Source organism: Aythya ferina, assembly GCF_964211825.1.
Source record: "Aythya ferina genome assembly, chromosome: 16".
NCBI classification, from domain to species: domain Eukaryota; kingdom Metazoa; phylum Chordata; class Aves; order Anseriformes; family Anatidae; genus Aythya; species Aythya ferina.
This window is the reverse complement of record NC_140315.1, coordinates 4,483,083-4,503,841: the sequence shown is the minus strand read 5'-3', so window position 1 is coordinate 4,503,841 and position 20,759 is coordinate 4,483,083. Positions and strand designations below refer to the sequence as shown.

Genomic DNA, 20,759 nt, shown 5'->3' with positions numbered 1-20,759 from the left:
TGTGCAGTTATCAGTAGTGAACTAAGAACATAAGTTAATAGCTGCTCATTATAATTTGAATGGGAAATGCGGAGTCACTGAGGCTGGAAGTGATACATAAAAGTGCTCTCGCATGATATACCATTGATTCTGATATCTGGAGAACAGGAATTTGGGAAGAACAGGTAAAGAGGGAATTGTTTTTGAGGCAAGAAGTGATTAAAGAGGAAAACAAAAAAGAGCTTTACAAACTGTAGGAAGAGTAAAGGATAAATTCTAGCAATTTTTCCAGAAGAAGTGATAGACAGATTTATAAACAAGAAAACTGTGGGAGCTGGGAGAGACATTAAACAAGAGATAGTTCTCCAACACAAGACATATGTTTTTGCTGTGGGTTGAAAGAATGTAATTTGAAAAGTGTCTATCATCTGTTTTGTGGAATTTTATCCCTTTATACAAAAAAAAAAAAAAAAAAAAAAAAAAAAAAAAAAAAAAGCTGTTCCTTGAGAATTCAATGAAAAATAAGTATCTAGACTTTACTTATCACAATACAAGACCACTTTCATTTTCAGGGAGATCTTAGTTCAATAATTATCATTGATGTAAACCATCAGTCTTTTAAAATGTTTTGACTGTTTAGACCATTCAAATCACACACAGCAAGAAAATGGATCATTAGCATCAGTACACTTGGAAAACATGGTCAGCTTTGTTTGATGGAAGTCAGATGCCCTTCAGATGTCTATGCTTTATTTCTGAAATGTAAATGAAAGAGACATTTGAATAAATTATGAACCTCTACCAACATCCAACCCTTCTTTGATACCATATTGTCCGTTGATATTTCGGAAACCCACTTCATCATTTATTCAAAGAAAAATGTTAGAAAAATAAATTAAAATATCAAAACACTGTCAAGTACCAAATGTCTCAAGAAAATAAAGGAATAAATTAAAGAAAATTAGGAAAAGGATGAAGAACTGAGTTGTTTTAATCCCTTGGTGGTTGGATAAAGAACTTATCAACAGTTATATACTCTAGTTTATTACAGTATACTTTTCAGGCATACTCTAATCCACTAGTTGACCATCAGCTGTATGATATGGGGGAATTTGGGAAGGATTTTTCTATACTTATCCTGAGATGGGCTAGTTACATTTTCTTCAAAGTACTCCAGCCATTCTGATCAAGGCACTCATTGAGTGCTCAAAGTCTGCATCTCTATTCTGGTTTTGGAGGAAAGTGGTGTTTGAACATTTACATCCAGATGAATGCTTATAATAATGGTGTATAAAAGTATTGTAGGTATTCAATTCTGAGTATCTTTTCACTAAGAGTGGTTAAAGAAAATGACATATTTCCAAGAACACTAAAATTGTCCTCAAATTCCAAAGCAATTGTTTTCTTAACAATTAATAATGAAGAAATGGAGAAAAAAAAAAATAGGTTCAGGGTTTTCTGTTTATTTGTTTCCGAAAAACAAAAACTTTTATTTAAAGCTCTTTCTCATTTGCAGCTATGACATTATTCAGTAGAATGAAGAAAACAATTATATAACTCTAACATGTATATCAAGTTGTGTTTTTTTTTTTTTTTTGATTGAATGTTTTTAAAGACTAGTTCAGATGTTATCTTTTTGCATTACGCTGTAGACAAAATAGGATGTAAGATTTAAAATGTCATTTTGCCTTCTACTGCCATCGAATGAACCATGCACTTGAAGAACCTCTAGGGATAGTGATGTTTACTGATTCTTCACACTTTAAAAATATTCATTTGCCTCCATGCAGTTTATTAAATTAAAAAATATTACGGTGCAATTTACAAGAATTTTACTCAGAGGATGCATAATGATATATGCTTTAGAGTCTTGTTGAATTATTTTATTTGCTGTTTCTCATGTCACTGATAAAGGACAGTTATCAATAATTTACACACTGCCTTTGTTTCAGGTAAAAGTCTGCATTCACCTGTTTTTTTGTGTTGCTAAAAGCACCAGATGGTCACAGTGGGTCACAATGAAGTTTCACCAACTTAAGATATAAAGGAAGAGAAAAATACAGAACGTTAAAAATATCCTCCCTCCTCCCCCCCCCCCCCCAACCCTCCATGAGCAACAACAACAAAACAGCAAAGCACCAACATCAACAAAAAAGAAACAAAATAGAACACATAGTGCCTTATGATTATTTAAGAAGGCAGTGTGACCTAAGATGCCAGTATAAAACTGAGTGGTAAAACATTTTAATTTGTTGGCCAGGATACTTCACAAACCTTTTTGAGTAGAGCTCCCTGATGAGATCAGTAAAAGTTTAGCCTAGAATGTGAAGGCCCAATACAACTCATAGCACTACTTTCAATCATTACAATGATATATCATTATTTATCTTGCTGGTCATAAATTGTTTCTGTTTGAGTTACTTAGGTTCCCTAGCCTGCCACATCATTTGAAAAAAAACTGTTCAAGACTCCACTGAAAATGACTACCAGGTTCAGAAAGCCTGAGAAACGTGGATTTCTGACCCACAATATTTTGTTTTTCTCTAAGGACAGTTAAATATAGTACATAATTGGGATGCTGTTTCATTGTCCATGTTTTGAAGAAGCTGGTCTATGAACAAGCAGCATATGTGAGTAAATGTGAGAATTAGTCTGTTTTATTAGGGTGATACAAGTAAGGTCTCTACTATTTTGTGTTAAGGAAATGCATTCTTGCAATAAGTATGGTAAAACTGACCCTTTTCCATCATGTAGTCATCTTATCACTTGTCTATAGCTTAGGCAAGTCACCCCACTTTGTTTCAGCAATTTTATCAAACACCTTTGTGTTCAGAAAATGTTATTCAAAAACTTTAATTATAACAATATTGTTTACTGAAATATTTTAGACTGAAACCTAATTAGTGTGTCATGGCACATAGAGGGCTGGCTGCTCCCGAGGGATAGCAGCTGAGAGAGATACCAGGATAGGCAGGGATTTAATCAATAATCAAAAAATCAAAACTTTGAGAAGCATAGTTAAAGACAAAACCAACAATGTTTTGATAACAATGTTGTTTAATTTCTGGCAGAATTCTGGAAATACATACCAAATTTTAGTGAGGAATGCTGGGAAGAATATTATTTTCAGTATTTGAGCATCTTCCTGATTGGTTTCAATTTACTGAAACTATGTCAGAGTACCATAAATTGCCTTAAAAATGCAATAAAAAATAATCTTAGGAAAATAAAAGGTAGATAACATTGAATTTTAAAGTACAATAATTTATAATTTTAGTTAGAGAAAAAGAGCAAACAAGCAATCAATAGGCAATTTCCCTCACCAGTTGCTTATTTTGATTTATCTAAGATCTTGCCACTTATACCTATCTGATTTTCCAGATCATGAAAATCTATTATTTTCATTGTCTTCCTTCCTCTGCTGTTGAATCTTAGTCATTCTGGCTTAGCATTTAATTGATCAACCATTTATAAATTTTAAAATAAATCTCAGACAGTTTTTTCCCCCCTCCTTTTTTTTTTTTTTTCCTGACAACACTATTTTTCCCCCTCTCTCCCTCCTTTTAAAAAATGTTTTTGAGTGGAGTCTTCTTCTTTCTTTCATCCTTTTCACTGTGATCTTTTGACCTATCAGAGCTTTCCATTGTCACAATAACAATGAGGTTATGTCTTCCTGCACAAAATGAATTTTAAGAGCTCTCAACCTTTTTTCTTTCTCAACCAAAATCTACTTTTTAATTAAACTATCAAAATATCCAAAACATAAAGCCTAAACTAAACCACAGAACATGCAATTGTTCTGAGAGCCATCTTCTTTGCTTGCTTTTCTTTCTTTCCTTTCTCTCTCTCTCTCTCTTTTTATTTATTTATTTATTTATTTATTTATTTATTTATTTATTTATTTATTTTTATTTATTTTCTTTCCTCTTCTTAGAGCTTTCAGATATTTAAGCTGATAAAATTGCTGGGAACTGCAGAAATCCTGAATCCTATCAGGTACTTCTCCAAGGAAGTGTTGGGATCTCAGCAGTCAGCAATAGCTAGATAACAAAACATTAAAAAAATAAAAATATCCACACTCATTTGGGTACACAAAATGGGTATTTCACTGGAAATTTTCAGGAAAACAACACATTTTCAACAGATGTCACTTGCTATTTCAAGAAATGTGTGAACTGCAGCTCAAAGGTAACTGTTGATAATTGTTAAAACTGACATGGCTATTTATTAGCAGAACAAAACAGTATCCCATACAGCCTTACTATTACATACAGTGGGAAGGGGCAACTTCTAAAAATTTGTGTTAGGTGGGGCTTTTTAGTCAGTTATCTTTTAGGGTCTGTGGTGTTTCACTGCTCTTAAAATTATCTGCACTGATCTTCTCAAGCTTGGTCTATACTTCTGGGGTAATGGGCTAATACTCCTATTAGATCAGAGTTGCAGTCAAAATTTTTAATAACTACAAAATAAACAACAGCTTTCACCCAGAAAAACAAAACAAAAACAACAAAAAACCCTGTCCACTATAGACAAGTAAATGGCCAGTCTGTTTAATTCTTCTAGCCTCCTTGTTTTGCTCGGGACTGCCACCTTCACAAAAGTGCTTCACAAACCAGTCACTCTAGCAGTTTTACATTAGTCCAAAGATGCAGCTACATGTATCACTGGCTGTCTTGAGCCATCCAATTCTCACCCCAACTCTGCACATGTTAACATGTTGATAATCATATTTTCTCTGGGTTCAAGTCCTGCATTATCAAGATTAACCTTCATTTTATTCTTCATTCTAATATTATATCTTCAATGTTAAACCTTCAGGGATCTCTCATAATTTCCTTAACCCTCAATTTAGTAAATGCTACTTATTCATGCCCTTTTATTCTATTCAATTCTTTTAAGAATATCTATTCTTACCTAGAATTGTCAAGGAAACCACTACCTCTGGCTTAAACAACATCCCCAGAGTTTGAAAGAGCAGTGTTATTAGATGGAAGAGTGCAAATTGTATTTTAATTCCCTTCCTCAATTACATTAAATTATGTAGGATCTCTCTTTTGCTTAGTGCATCCTTTAAATTAGAAAGTTAAATAGAAAAGGACTCTTTTTTTTTTTTTTTTTTTTTTTTTTTCTCATTACTAGTTTCCTGATAATTAAGCATATATTGACATCTTTTCAAAAACCATGAAAGGTTTGAAGTGGAGTCTCTAGATCCCTACATCCAGAATACATCCCAACCTGTATTAATTATTATTTTAATTATTATTTTATTTAAAATGCCAGTTCAAAGTTGCTTTTCTTTTCACTTTGTAGTCAGAACAATTATGGCACTTGACAAGAGAATAATTATTCTAAGAGTTCCTCTTTCCTTTGCCCTGTAGAGACATTTCCCCTTCCTGCCCACCTGCTGGAAAAGGGTATTTTTCCTTTAAAACAAAACCAAAAAACATTTGTCAGTTAATAATTTTTGAAATCCAGGGAATGGATCAAATATACTGAATACATCTAATTTAAAACTGTAAATGAGTGGAAATACAATGTATAAACGATTATAATGTTATCAGGTTTGTCTCAGACATAAATCATCTTGCTTAATTTCATAGTTGTTAAAAGTGATAACACACGGAGACTTCAGCCCAAAGTTAGGCCTTCATTTCTCTGAACTCTCTTTGCTTTTAAAGTACAGGTGTGTTTTTTTTTTTTTTTTTTTTTTTTTTTATTTTATTTTTTCACAAAGAAATTATAATATGCAAACTGTACAAGATTACTAACAGAAACAAAGACTAAAAGGAAAGCACAAAATTTTAGCAAGTTGGTGACAATTTCTCCATGACATATATATTTGTAATGTTTTTATACAGGGGAAACTGGTGAGTAATATTTTTCTACTTATGGCTTAAGTGTAAATTGTGACCTCTAAAACTGGAGGACAGAGCGTGTCACAATGCAAAGCAAAAGTTGAGACTAGTCTGTTTAGGAATTTTATCTTCTATTCACCTACCCTTTTCCTCTAGGCATTAGGCCCTAGCTGAACCTCGAGTCTATTAATCTATTGAACTTCCAAACTACTAACTTTCATACTCTTTCTAGCATTCTAGCAAGATTTAGGGGTTTGAAAGTAGTGTCTGACTTGACTTTTAGATATCATTATAGAAAGAGATGTTGTAGTCAGGAATAGTCTCTTTGGCTTCCCCAACACCATCTTTCTCCATTTTAATTTTATTTTTTTTATTGTTATTATTTTTTCTGCTTTAGGTAAGCATGAGAGGTTAAGAGCATCTAAAGTGTGAAGATTTTCACTTGTTTTTCTGTCCTCTTGGGTTTTATTAAACCATAACTGATTTGGTCTTTAGTAAACATCAATACTCCAAGCGTTTTGTGGAAGGGAAAAAAAATGCATGTATATCTTTGTAACAACACTAAACGAGGCAAGAAAAGTGACAGACATCCCATCAGGCAGTATAATTAATACCTATCACTTCTGCAATGTCCTCAGCTATACGTTTTTCTTTTGTACTTTCTCCAATCCTCCACTTGAGTGAATAAGATTATCTACACCTACACCCACAGATGGAACATAATGTAATTATAGACTTTCTCTTTCAAATTTAATATCGGGTAACATGTGTGTTCCAGAGATGGAGCCTGGCTTTGATTACCTGTAAACATGGACATTTTCTTAAGCTTAAGACAAGAATATTTTTCACATTCTGACCTAAGCTGAAGCCCGCTTGGAGTGAATCACAGAACTACTTACTGAGCGTTGAGAAATGGCAGGATTGACAAGTAATTGTAGCAGTTTCTTTCATTTTCTTTCACTTATAATGCAATAGCTAAAGACTAAAATGAAGCTCCTGCAGCTGCCCAGGGAAAACAAAAAGAAATCTAAGTATGGAGTTAAAGAAAGACTTGGGTATTTATATTTTACCATTTACTTTCTTTCAATCTCTGGTGAGACAGCTTGTTTGTAAAATAATGTTTCTTGTTTCATTGGCTTTGTAGTGCTAGACTTTTGTACAAGTGGGAGAGGAAAGTGAAATTCAAATTAGAAAAAAAAAAAATATATTAAAGAAAGGGTATACTCTAATAATTTTACTGATAGCCATGGTAGGATTACAAATAAAATTGCTTCTGTGTAGCCATCATCAACTGCTTTAATTTAAAATCAAAAGTTTGTAATGATGTGTTTTTTATATTACTAGCACTTATACTGATGAACATATGTGTGTATTGTGGATGAGTGAGTACATAAGCTGGCATTCTGACCACCAACAGACATACCAGCAATCATCCTAATAGGATAAACAGAAACCTGAAATAGCTTGGCCTCCCTAAATAATTATGCTTCTTCTTCCAGGACAGCCACTCTTCCAGTGGGCCTACAGTGGGATGTGCTTTTTTGGACAAAATACAGTGATAGCAACCAAACACTTCCTCCTAGGCCTGTGCTTTGAGTCTGAATTGCCAAGATGAGTGAGAGGATATTCCCATCACACATGTATGCTTTGTCTGGCCCTAGGAGCTGAATCTGTTGTGCCAGTGCAGCCTCATGAGATGGGTATGAAAATTCAAAGTTCTGAATCTAATGAGGGTGGGCCTCTTAGGTCCCAATTTCAGTCTGCTCACTCTTGTTTTGCCTTCAGAAACACTTAGAAGTTTCAGATATATCACAGTCATTATGTATCATCCATTCCATCACCTTGTGCTCTCCTCCAAAACCAGGCAATCTTGAAAAAATAGGTCATTTTTTTGCAAGGAGATCTTCTGGTAAAAACGGAGTCTGAAACAAGAGCTGCTCATGAACAGGAGATAAAAGCTCTTCTTCTAACATAATTTGGTGATACATATTGTTTGGTGATGGTAAAATTCAGAACAGACTTAACAGAATTTATATGTAACATAGCATATAACATAAATATAGTGCAGTAAAGGCACCTGTAATCAGGGCAGCACTCCACTTCATACTACATTAAAACAAGGAATAATGAAAGCTCTTTGATGGTGCAATCATGCTGTTTCACGTTTCTTTACATATCTGAGCTACAGAGGCCAGGATTTTTAACAAATTAGCATTAAAAAAACAAAACACAACAACCACACCCAACAACAAAAATAACCAGCTTACATTCATACTGAAGAATACATCAGAAGTTATGGATGTTTATTCTACCAGCTAGGGTAGAATAAATCACCTGTTACCAAACAAGGTAACTTTTCATTGTCCTAGTCCATAACATATTTCAAATGAAGGGCTGCAGTTTTGATGGGCTTTTCTCCCTTTTCCTTTCTATGGGAAGATTTAAGATGGCCATACAACTCTTAAACTACAAAACAGCAATTTGCAATTGATTGCTTGGTACTATGTTTTCTTGTCTTTATGCTGATGAGTTTTGTTAACTTTTGTTATGTACTTTATTTCTTATATAATTTTTATAAGTATTTTTTTCAAACATAATAGTGGCAGTTAAAAGGAATAAACATATTATACGAACTGTTACATAGTAGTAGTACACCTGATAGTTCCACAAGGACAGGGGGAAAAGTAATATTTTCATTAATCGCACACACAAAAATAGTTTCATTGGAATATGTACTTTAAAATAACATTCTAATAGCACAGTAAATCCTCAAATCCTTATAAAACATTATTTCCAAATTGATTCAGAGTCTTTACTAAACTGAAATAGCAAGTGGATTTTGATCTAGTTTGGTTTACACAAAGGATTTAGAACTGGTTGGTTCAAAACACAAAGGAAAGAAGGAGGAGAAACATCTTTCTTCCCTCCCTAACCTCTTTATGAATATGTATGTACACAGATGGTACCTTAGGAAGTTTACCATGTACCTAGAATTTTACTTATTACAAATCACACTGTCTATGAGATTTTCCTTGGTTTATTTACTATATTGTAAAAATATTGTAAAAGCTGTCTGGGTTAGCCTGTAAAAAATTCTCCAAGAAATCAGCTTTGAAGTATGTAGCTGCTACTCTTCCCCTGTCCCTCCAGGGTAGTAGTAGCAAGGGTCAGAACCTTCACAGGTGCACTCATCCCTTGCAGAGACTCCAAGAGAAAGTGCTCTGATTCTTTGTGTTAGATACTCTGTACTTGAGAAGCTGGAAGGGTGAGACACAGTGGGATCTGATAGAAGACAGATCAAAACACATGAGAAAGGAACATACAGTCAATATGTATTAGGGATAAAGAAACCAGATTTTTTTTTTTTTTTTTTTTTTTGTTCTATCCATATCAAATCACTTTTTTTTTTTTTTTTTTTAATGATAACTAGGGCTCTGAAATATATATTTACAGTACAGTCCTGTTGACATCACTAGAAACAGGATTAAGCTTTAATCCTGAGTAAATGGATTTAAAGCACCTGGGTCACATGCATAATCATAGAAAGGCCACTAACCAAACACTCCAGCTTGGTTTTAACACAATAGCCACCTGATACTCTAAATTCCTTAAATATGGTAACACATCTGTCAAGAATTAAACCCTGATCTGCTAGAGAATTGTGTTAAGTAACTGTAACATCTGAGCTTCATTTAAATTCCTTAGGCTCACAGGTGTCTATTGAAGCTAAATGGCAAATGCCTTAGTTTCTATGATTGTTTCCTCTCCCTGAATCAGCGTGTGGATTGTTTTAGGTATGAAGTATTTAGCTGGAAGTATTTTTTTTGAGAGCGGTGGATGTATGTGTTGGTGCAAGTAGACTACGAATTCTTCAAGGTAGTAAAATTTCATTAAATTTCCTAAGGGTTTTTTCCAATTCTTGTGATATTAATAGGGTGAAGTAGTTGTGAATATCTTTATCTCTCATGCATGTTCTTGTTTTAAAAGGTAGATGTCTTACTGATACCTTTCTTATGGGTTTGCTTTGTCTGTCCTTTGAAGATACTCATAGTGATCCTCATAGTACAGAAATAAAGATTATTGTATTGTAGTAAGCTTAAGAGCTCTTTAGCTTTTTTTATATAAACTTTGGGACTTCTGTTTATTTCTCAGCTTTCTCAGAGTTCAGATTAACCTATTAAATATTCTTCTAAATATAGCAAATACTTTGTATATCAATATCTCCATTTGCGTTTAGTTTTCTTTACATCAGATGTTGTTGAAAGCAATATGCTATCCTTTAATGTTGCAACTCTCACTTTATATCTTTATTTCCTTGATCATTGCTAACTCTGGGATCTTTTCTGTACCTCCTTCCTAATTTACTTCTTATTTCTTCATTTATTTATTTTCAGATTCTCTTCTTCCCTAAAGAAGCGGGGAGAGATGAGGGGTGGGGAGAAGAGGAATATTTTTGTATTTTGGCTTACTATTAAATGGGCTTTATTCCTACTATTTATGCTGCCTTAATTTTAAAGGTAACAATTAATGTAATAGAAACTTTTCTAGGTTGCTATGATTCTATAATGTTTATAACATGGCAGTATTTCCTTGTTAATCTATAGCTCATATTAATTTCAGAAGCTAAAGTCAACTCTGCTTTAGGTTTTCTCTTATTGAACTTGGTCTGTGTGTTTACAAAATCTTAGCCAGGTAACTTCCCTAAAATTGCTAGGAATAGGTAGCTTACTATGATGTTTGTGGCAGTTGTGGGTGTGGTTCTGTTTCTTAGTTAGCATGAACTTTTGTATAATGAGTGTAATAACTACTGTGCAAGGGCAAAACACGTAGCTGGGATATTTTTCTTTACTGAAGGCAGACAGAAAACTCGCTGTCTGAGTCAGTGTGTGGAGGTCAGAACAACATCTGCTTTATCCACAGGAGTACAGCCTTTTACAGCTTGCTGTTGTTCAGTGAATCAATTGAGCATGTAATAAGAGCTCCAATATAGACAAGATGCATGGAACATATTGATTAGAGCCTAAGTAAATCTGACCACGGAGCATGTGCAGAGGCTCATTGTACCCCAGGCAATTTTCTGCCTGTGGTACAGGTAGTAGCAGCAGCTTTTCTACAATATATGTGTTTTGTATTTTTTAATAATAAAAAATAATGAAGTCTTTATCTGATAAATGATGTTTGTCTCAGATTGCTCTAAATCCGCAAGTATAAAAGATCTGCATTTCCCTAACTGAATATGTGATTCTGGGTACTTCTATTTTATGGCAAGTCAGATATGGGAAAATGTTCCTCTCATGAATGTTAAATGATGTGAATTGAGGTAGACTTTGAATTACTTTCTCTGTAGTAAACTTATTTTTGCCTTTTATTTTTGTCTTCACCTAAACTGAAGGAGCAAGCTCTATGTTATTTATTTCTTTGTAGTTTCTTATTTGGGCTTTGCTGGGGGGAATGAGGCATTGCAAGTTATGAAAGCCATTTTGAGGTAATTTGCATTAAAACTATCAGCAGCTGAGAAATTCTGCTCTGAATTAACTGTATGTGCCAAATATTTTTACATTATTACCTAATTACCAAAAGTTTTGCTGTTTTAACAGAAAAGGCATTCTTTAAACGCAGTATTTGGAAGTCCATGTCAATTTTGCTGAGAAATCTGAAGGCAGATTTTTTTTTTTTTTTCTAATAATATATTTAAGTAAATCAGGTCTTCTGCTTTTTATGGTGACTCAAGGCACCTCTTTCCTTATACAAAAAAAAACGTGTATGAAATAGCTGACTAGGTAGATGTTCTTTTTCAACTGGCATTAACATTAATTACATGTGCAAAACTATATTATAAGGTAGGTGTGTAATAGTTCCAGTACTGATTTTGCTATTGTTAACTGAAATAATAATCTGTTCTTAAAGCTTCTTCCTTTTTCATATTTCTGCACAACTATTCCTTCTTTTTAAATTTAATTCTGGTTAGGAAAACGCTGTCTTAAGGACTTTATAGCTGAAATTCTCCAATGTCTTCAGAAATGTGGAAGTCTAAATTCAAAATTACTCTGACCATTTTTTTCTTCCTGTGTAAGTAGATGCCTAAACACATCGAAATACACACTTGCTGTTATAGAAGTTCTACTCCAGCTGGTAGTATCTCCATAGTCTCACAAATCCCAGTCTGAATTTTATTGATTGTCTGAATGATCTTCTGAGAAATTTGCCCAGTGTGGGTTTTGATTCATGCCTCTTCTTGTTTTTACTCTGCATTAGTCTTCCTTCTAAGTCCAGAGTAAAAAGCAGCTTTTTATTTTTTTTATTTTTTTATTTTTTTATTTTTTTTATTTATTTTTTTTTTACTGCATTGTACATTCTGTTGAAACTAAAGGATATTTTGGAGTGGGTGGGGTGAAGGTGTATGACTAGGTAAGAATACTCTAAGAAAAGAGCAGATGTAACTTTTGAAATGTGTGTCTGATTGCATAGATGATAAAATTCCTAAATAATTTTGGGAATTAAATAGATCATCTCTGCACTTTAAGAGAACTGGTTTTAGCAGTTTCTCTGGAACCTTCTGAGTGCTGAACTGACATCTTTTTCCATCTCTCCACTTTTTTTCTTCTGTTCCCAGGGGTGAGAGGAACCCAAGGTTTTTGGGGTGGTTCCTTCATGTGTATGTAACGTTTCATTAAGCAGGCTGAAGTTGGAACATCGCATAGCTACTGACCGTAAATTTGTAACTTAATATAGCAGTGGCAAATCAAAAATCTGGGGGGGCTAGAAGATAACCATACATCATGTATGCTTCAGAAGTACATGGAAATACTAATGTTGATTTTTTTTTTTTTTTTTTTTAAGAAAATGTATATAGAAGATATAGAATGCAACAGCCTGACAACTTAATGATCTTCTAGTTCACATTTTTTAAGGATATGATATGAATGAGCTTTTATAATCAATTTGAATTTGTCAACACTGTTAATGAAAATGTTAATGACTTGTTAGCTGTTGACTAATGATAGTGGAGGTTTTCATGCCTTACTTAATGGTGGTATGGAATGTAAGAAATCATGATTTATAGCCTGCAAATGGAATAACTGAGTAAGCTTTTCTGATCAGAGAACTCCCTGAGCTTACCTCATAACAGTGCTGTACTGCACAAGGAGTGATATTGATGAATAGTTTTATGACTCATTTGGTAAGATCTATGAAGGCAGTTACTTCATAAGGTGGTATTTTATCACAGTTGCTTTCGACCTGCTGCAGTTGACTCATTGATTAGAGTTAGTCGGGGGAAGCAAATGCTAGAGACTTACTAGTGAAACTGCTGATAGTTGTATCTCTTTTTTTTAAATACCCTATTTCTGACAATGTGTCAATGATTGCTCTATGTATGCCTAATTATTCTGTCATTAGATGAGGTTTTGTAATTCTGTTTGGAGTGGCAAAGTCTGAGTTTAATATTAGCAGATGCTGTTTTTCTTTCTTTTTTTTTTTTTTTTTTCTTTTCTTTTGCCAGGCCTACTTTGCAATGCCTTCTGGATTTTTGATTGAAGAAATTGAACTTTGAATCTATACACATTCATGCATCATTTAGTTAGCTTGCAGAACTCATCTCCAATTAAAATTCTGAGCTGAGAGGAAGAGAGATCTGTGAAGACCCCTTTCCTGAAGAAATAATACAGGTTTAAATACTATTTTGTGGATAGGGTTTAGGACTATTGGTAAGATGAGCAGTTTAAATGAAGTACTTGCTTTCGGAACTGCGTCTTATTAAATTTGGACTTCATTCTTTAAATACTTGACACACTAAAGAATTCTTTTGATCCATGTTTGGCCTTGTTTTTAATGCTCGGTGATCAGTAGTTGTGCTGATATCTGCTTCTCAGCTCTACATAGTTCCTGAGTCTACTTTTGCCTTTGATTGGGAAGATTACTTGTTCTCATTTCAATGTCTTATTTCAAAATAGAGTGTTGTGTAGCTTGTTTTGAAAATGTAGTACTACATTTGTTCTAAGATCTGTCTAAATTTTTGCACTTAATGCACGGTTTACCATAAACAAGTAATAAATCAAATTATGGTTATTTAATATTAGTAGTAGGAAAAAATAGTAGTAAGAGAAATTAATGCAGTTACAGAAACTTTTTATTCCTCACAGCTTCTTTTCCTATCAAGCTTCTTAAACTCCTGTTTTCTGAAAAGTATGTGTTATGTATTTTGAAGATCGGTTAACAATTTGAAGTAATTTTCATGTACTGGTTTTCTGCTCTTACCAAAGTGTTTTCCAAGTGGATTTAATTTTCAAGATTTTTATATCAACCACAAATGGAGGACGATTATTTTATTTCATTGATTTATAATGAAGTTGGCATGGATTTCTTGTCTAGAAGGACTGGAAGTGGGTGGATGAAATATTAACACACAAAACTAGTCTATTGTTGGATAGAATGAAATAGTTTGGGACTACCTGTGTGGAGAGAACAGATAGCTAGGTAGACAACATAAGGCATAATTTCACAAACAAATTCATGAGTGCTTTGATAGCTTTGTTCTTTTCAAAACCATTCAAAGAATGAATGGGATTTTTCTGCATCTCTCACTTAAAAATTCCTAGCCTAATGTGCCTGTATAAATGGTGGATTTCTGAACTGAATCTGAAGCTTATTTCTTGGTTCTTATGTACAAGGAGGATCTAAATCCAGAAGATCCCTCTTTATAGGACTTGTCCAATAAAGTCCAAAAAGACTTGCATTTACTTCAGGAGCAGTGTTTGTTAGGAGAAATAAGTACCCACATTCAATCAGTACGTCCAGAACCTTTCTCTGGAATCTTTATTCAGAAACAGAACTATTCATGTTTATTACTCGGAAATGATGACTATAAACACATCAGCAAAATGCTGAATTCTATTATCCATTTGTCTGTCTTCTAAACTTGTGATGTTCTGGAGCACTGAAAAACAAAGCAGTGAACGTGACTGTCCATAGCAAATTGTTACCAAAAGTACTCTATTAAAGAACTGATTTGTTCTTTTTCCTATGGGGTTTAGATTTCAGTTTATAAAGTTGTGCAGAAGTAGCTGGTTGGATATCAAAGAATTTAGATTTAAAAAAGTCTATGAACAGATACTGTAAACATATGGGAATAGAGGCTGAAAGAAAAAAAATCTTTTTATAACAAGAGCTGCCTTTTTAAAAACTGGTCAGTGTCGTAAAATGGATGATGATAAAAATAAAATTAAAACTTGATGTAGCTGGTCACTTGCTGCTGCACACTTTACTTTGCACTATTACTCTTGAAGTACACTCCTAAATAGACATTAGGCACAGGAAAAGCTCTTTAAGTTCTGGTTAAAATCTTGTTTTAACAATATTCCACACTTGGGCATATTGTTTCATTTTCTATTCATAATATATTGACTAATAGCCATAACCAATACTTATACTACTGCATGGAATAGTCTCTGCATTTGTCTGGAGGTATTACATGGTATTATGACTGGAAGAAGGTTAAGCTATTCTCTGAATGCTTTTGTAAGTTTTCTAGAGCACATTTGGAAAGGAGTGGGGATGGTGTGGTTGTGGGTGTTTTTTGTGTGACAATGCAAAGGATGGGGGGGAGGGTGTGATGAGGGGTTTGTTGAACAGAAGTGCCCCTAGCTGTTGATCCAGTGGAGATTGACCTGTACTGTGCTTCTATTAGAATGATTCTCACTGGTTTTTAGAACTGCCCTGTTGTCCTTTTATTTTCTGTAATGAGAGCTTTCTGTCTCCTTGGAGCTTCTGATTCTCATGTTATGTTTCCCACCCTCAGTTACATGGGGTAGCTACAAATCTAGGAAAGCTGAAAAAGACAGATAAAACTTGTTTCAGACGTGTTGTACACCATCCCTTGTTTGAGAGCCACTGTCTCAGCATGAAGAATGATCTCAAGTGAGGACAGCTGAGCCATTTGTAAAAAGAACCTAACTTTGATGCAATCCAAATGATAATTGGACTACTCTGGAAAAGCAAAACACCAGGTGTTTGACAGTTCCTGTTGAATCATTGAAAGCATACAGGAGCGAAGGAAGGCAGAGGCTTGATGAATTAGTTCTGCTGGTTTTAGGGGGAAGAGTATAGGGAAATAACTAAGAAATTAAATCAGATGTGTGCCTAAACACGATTTCTCTAGTTACCTTGCAAAATACTTCTATTTTAAAGGTCAATACTTTTAATATTTTCATTCTTAGTTTTCCTTCTCATAGAGGAGATACAGTCAAGAATTCCAACATACTAGATTCATATGGAACAACAACTTGAAGTTAATCAACTAATCAGAACAGGTTGGAGAGTGTCTGAATATATAGTTTTATCTTAAAATCTGATAAGTCTCAAAGCCTAGATAAAATTGACTAGCTGTTAAGAAAGAATAGAATCTTAAAACGTATAACTGAACTTCAGAAATATAACCTGTTTGATAAATATTCCTTTCGAAGATCCATACTTTAAACTTACGGCTAGTTATCTACTTGTAGAAGGCTTTCTGATTGGTGTGGTGTTTCTTTCTATCTGGGTAGTAATTTTTCCCAAGTCCAAATGGTTAATGGACTTTTGGCTCAACTTCATTATTTAGGGGTATCTTCAACATATTAATTATTTCCATGGGAGGATCACAGAACAGTTATTAGATAATGCTTTCCAATGACAACCTTAACTTTTAGCTCTTGAGCCTAATAGAATGTTGTCGTCCACTTGCAAAAGGGTGCTGCTAAATAGTAACAAGTTTAGCAGTTGATATGACAATTGATTATCATAGAAAATCACCTACTCTGGTAGGTGAGGCAAAATCATTCCAGTTACAATAGTGGTAAACTGAAAATATTCTTATTCGTCACTTCTAAGCTGTAGCACAGTTAGGGTTTCCTAGCACTGTTTGAAATTGCAGGATAAGCAAAAGCAACCAGTTTGGAATAGTGGAACATGCTGGAGACACCCTGCCCTCTCCTTGGTAGAATGTAGGTGTGTGATTGAATGCACGTACAGGTGGATGTGAAGATCAACAGGCTTCTGTCACTTTGTGACATCTAGCCCTATACTAGGCCATTGTGTTGTCAGGTTTTGCAGCATGGAAACGAAAGTGCCCGTTCCAGCAGAGTGTACAAAATAAACCTTTGCAAGAGCACAACAGGGTGTTTCCACAAGCTGGAAAATGTGGTGGTGGGGGGGAGTCTCATTGTGTCTTCTTTTCTCCCCTTTGACTGTTGTGCTATGTATTTATAAAAACAAAATAAGCTCACAGATGATTATTATTATTATTATTATTTTTTTTTTTTTTTGGAAGTTGGCTTTTACAAAATCAGAGACTGTCAACCAATATCTTTTAAAATACAGCTTATTCTGAGCTGCCTGTGTTGAATACCATCAGAGTTAAAACTTATGGCAAGTAAATAAAAACATAAAACTGATGAGCCTGAGAATAAAAGCGGTTGCATGCTGTATTAAGTTAGTCAGTGCAGCAGTAAAATACCAAAGCATATTGAAGAGATCCCTACTGATATAAAGCTGAAAGTGAATTGCTCATAACAGTATCACAAGGAGGCAGAGGTTAGTCCTATGCACTACACTTACATTTCACTTATAACTTGACTGTGTATGGTTATTTAATTTTTCGTTGGGGAACATTATGAAGATGGCTTCCACCTTTTCTTTAGAGATTTGAGTGCTTAACCTATTCTCTGTACTTGTTGTTCAGAAATAAACTATGCCTGGAGTAAAGGAATGTGGCTCACCAGATCATACATACTGTGATTGTAGCTTTGAATGCAAAGTTTGATCAGCTGATGTAGTATGAAGGTCAAGCAATGTTTTTGGATGAAAAGCTTTCAAATGCTTGTGTTTTCCTGATTTTATGATATTAATTTTCAAATCCTGACCTTAAACACTAAGGTTGGTATTAGGGTGTGGATTTACAATAGAAATGCTTTGACTAGCCTACTCTAACTTTTAATCAGCAACTTACGTAGGCTGCCATTTAAAAAATGAAAATTTGCATATATTTCTCAGTTTTCACCCCTGGAGTTATACCTGTACTGCGGATTTCTCTAAGTGCCATAGAAAGGCATCTTTTTATCTTGCTCTTTAGGAAGAAACTTAAACTTGCAAGATTGTACTACTAACCACTTAACGCAGAGAAGTCATTGTGCCAACAAATTAACTGTAGTGCTGAATTCACAGAATTGTCACTCTGTCCTTGTACCCTGAGCTCAAGGACAACACAACAGCAGACAGCATCAGATGTCAGAGCAGCAACTTTAAAGTGTCCACAGATGCTTGATGCTCTGCTCATGTGTCTAACTGGTTTATTCAGCCAATTACTTGAAGCAGAAAAAGTTCTCTTGCACACCGAGTACAATTTCTAGGCGAAGAAAGATACATTTGAATGTTTATAAGTGGGTGTTTTTAATGCTTCTGGCCTTAAATGCTGGCAAGTTATTGCTGTGTGCAAACATCCTTACTAGAGGCAATGTTTGCTTCAAAATAAAGCCTCCCACTATGTCTTGTGAACAGTCCAGGACATGCAGTAAGAGTGGTGATCTAAGGAATCTGGGTAGCCGTGAATTCTATGTGATATTTTTAATTGTATTGAAAAGAGTGTTGATAGTTAATGCATAATTACTTTCTGGTCAGCTCATCTAGTTGAGTGGTGTAATCCTGATTCAGTAAACTAATTAATCAGAAAAAAATTATTTGGATGTCCAGTAGGTACTACATTTCTGACAGAATTTGAAACTGCTTAAAAGGCAAATGTGTAGTGTTAGTGTGTGTTTTTAATTAAAAAAAAAAAAAAAATTTGATCATTAACTTCAATAACAAGAGTAATGCAAAACTAGCAATGAAATCCAAGAGTGAGGCTCCTCCCTGTATTTCAAATTCTGTTCAAAGTAACAATTACATTGAATTGGAGGGGAGGGATATATTTGTGAAGACCTTATGTATAAGACAGGAAAAGAAAAAAAAAATGTACTTCTGCAATATCTTTTGCAAGGAATAAAGGATATTTTCTATTAGTTCAGAAATAGGACTGTAAGTTTAGAAAAGATTTTGAGAAGAATGTCAGAATCTAACCTAAAGCTGTGTTAAAACCTTCTTGCCCTTCATTCTAATAGTGACTTTGCTATTGCTCACAATCCACATCAAATGAGGTCAAGTACGTTTCCATGGAAAGAGGTTAAAGTACAGGGATGCTTCCCACAGCTGCTGCTTTGCTTATTTCTTCTCTGCCTAGCCTTCATCTCTGCTGATTTTTATCCATGTCCCACTCCCTAGTTTTCATTTGCTGTTATTATGTTTCTCTCTTCTATTCATCCTTCTATTTCTTGTTTATATTCTCCCCCTTTTTTTCTCTATGAAGGTAGAATATAGATAGGCTAGTCAGGAAGTCAGACGTGTATGTTGCTCATTCTTGGAGGCTTTCCTGAAATTGGGTGAACTTGGTTCCTTGTGTGTTCTTTTTTTTTTTTTTTTTTTTTTTTTTTTCCAAAGTCAGCTGCATTTGATGTATTTCCTGTTTGGAGGAGTTTTCTATGTCTTGCTCAAATGCATTCTGCTGCCATGCTCCTCTTGGAGGGAAACTATGAAAACTGTCTTTCAGTGAAGAAAGCTAGTACTGGAAGAATAGCACAAGCTGGGAGTGGTGTTTTGTTTTCTTCAAATAATAGTTAATGGGAATTTAAATCATGAGGTGAATAAGTGCAGAAATTATGGCAGCTTGCCCAGTTGCTGGAATAGCTTTAGACTTGTCCCCAGGTTTGTTCTGGAATAACTCCTAATTCATTTGCCAGCTGGTCAGCCATACCCTTGATTGCTGTTTCTGCAGGTGCCAGCTTCATCCCAGCTGCTGGAATCTTTATTTACCTATTTAAAGGTTCAGTTGTTTTAAGCCTTTTTCTCTTAGCCTGTGTTACTTGTTTTGCTAGAGTGGTTACTTGTGATTATAGAGAGCAATAGAGCTTGATACAAACTCCTTGGAGTCCATAGGAAGGATTGTTTTATTTTGAAATAGCAGTTGGATCAGGCCGATGGAGAGATCAGATAAATGTTTTGTTCTAAACATATATCTATTATGATTCTTCCAATTTTCCTGGTTAGGCTAATGTGAATCTCTCAGAAAGGATTTTAGGATTTTTCTTTGTTAGATTTGTTTCTGCTGCCTTCTTTGAAAGGAGAGGAGAAAAATACATTCAAATTATTTTATCAGCTTTATTCAAACTTTAACAATTTTATACAGTGAAACTCCAGAGTATCTCAAGCTGCTCACATTTGAAATGAAAACCCCTGTAATTTGTATACTGTCATACTTAATACAAGATCTTAGTGTTAATAGGATTTTATTGACTTTTACCACCAGCAGAGAAAGAGGTTGATAAAGTATGACAAAAGAAATGAAGATACAATGCCTATTTTACTTACATCTCCAGAGCCATGTAAATTTGATTGCTGAATTTATGATAATCTAGTTCATTGGCCATAGCTCTTCTGAGAGAGTGGGGACAAGAGAGGATTTCTGGAAAGTGACTTTACAGAGCTGCAAAATCAGACTGGAGATTTTTGAGGAAAATGGTTGGAAATCTAGCTACCATGAGAGAACAAAAAAATGCACAGTATAACTTATTTCATATGATTTTTGCTGATATGCTGCCATTTTCCTTTTCTCTGCTCCCATATGCAGCTTCATTTGCACAGGGTTGGGTCCCATTAATGTAATTAGTGCAGTAGAATGAATAGTAGTAGCACAGTGGAAGTACAAGACTAAGAATGTTACGGAAGTGAAGCAAAGTGACAATGTGAACTAGATGGCACTTGAAAATTAAGGTGTTTGGTGGTGCTTTTTTTTTTTTTTTTTTTTTTTGCATTTTCACTAAGGCAGAACCAAATATTCTTAGGTTTTAAATACCCCGTTCT

General features: G+C 34.4%; 1 protein-coding gene across 4 annotated transcripts in view; it reads left to right on the top strand.

Annotated features, from left to right (window-relative positions):
- Positions 1 to 9,545: 9,545 nt before the first annotated feature.
- Positions 9,546 to 20,759, top strand: part of CDH4 (cadherin 4) — a 663,903-nt gene continuing 652,689 nt past the window's right edge. The window contains exons 1-2 of one of the 4 annotated variants that reach the window (XM_084537932.1): positions 9,546 to 9,628; positions 12,448 to 12,552. The gene's annotated coding sequence lies outside the window, so the exon portion shown is untranslated. Of the gene's footprint in view, positions 9,711 to 12,447; positions 12,553 to 20,759 lie in introns of all 4 variants that reach the window. The other 3 variants (XM_084537931.1, XM_084537933.1, XM_084537934.1) reach the window with 3 other exon arrangements.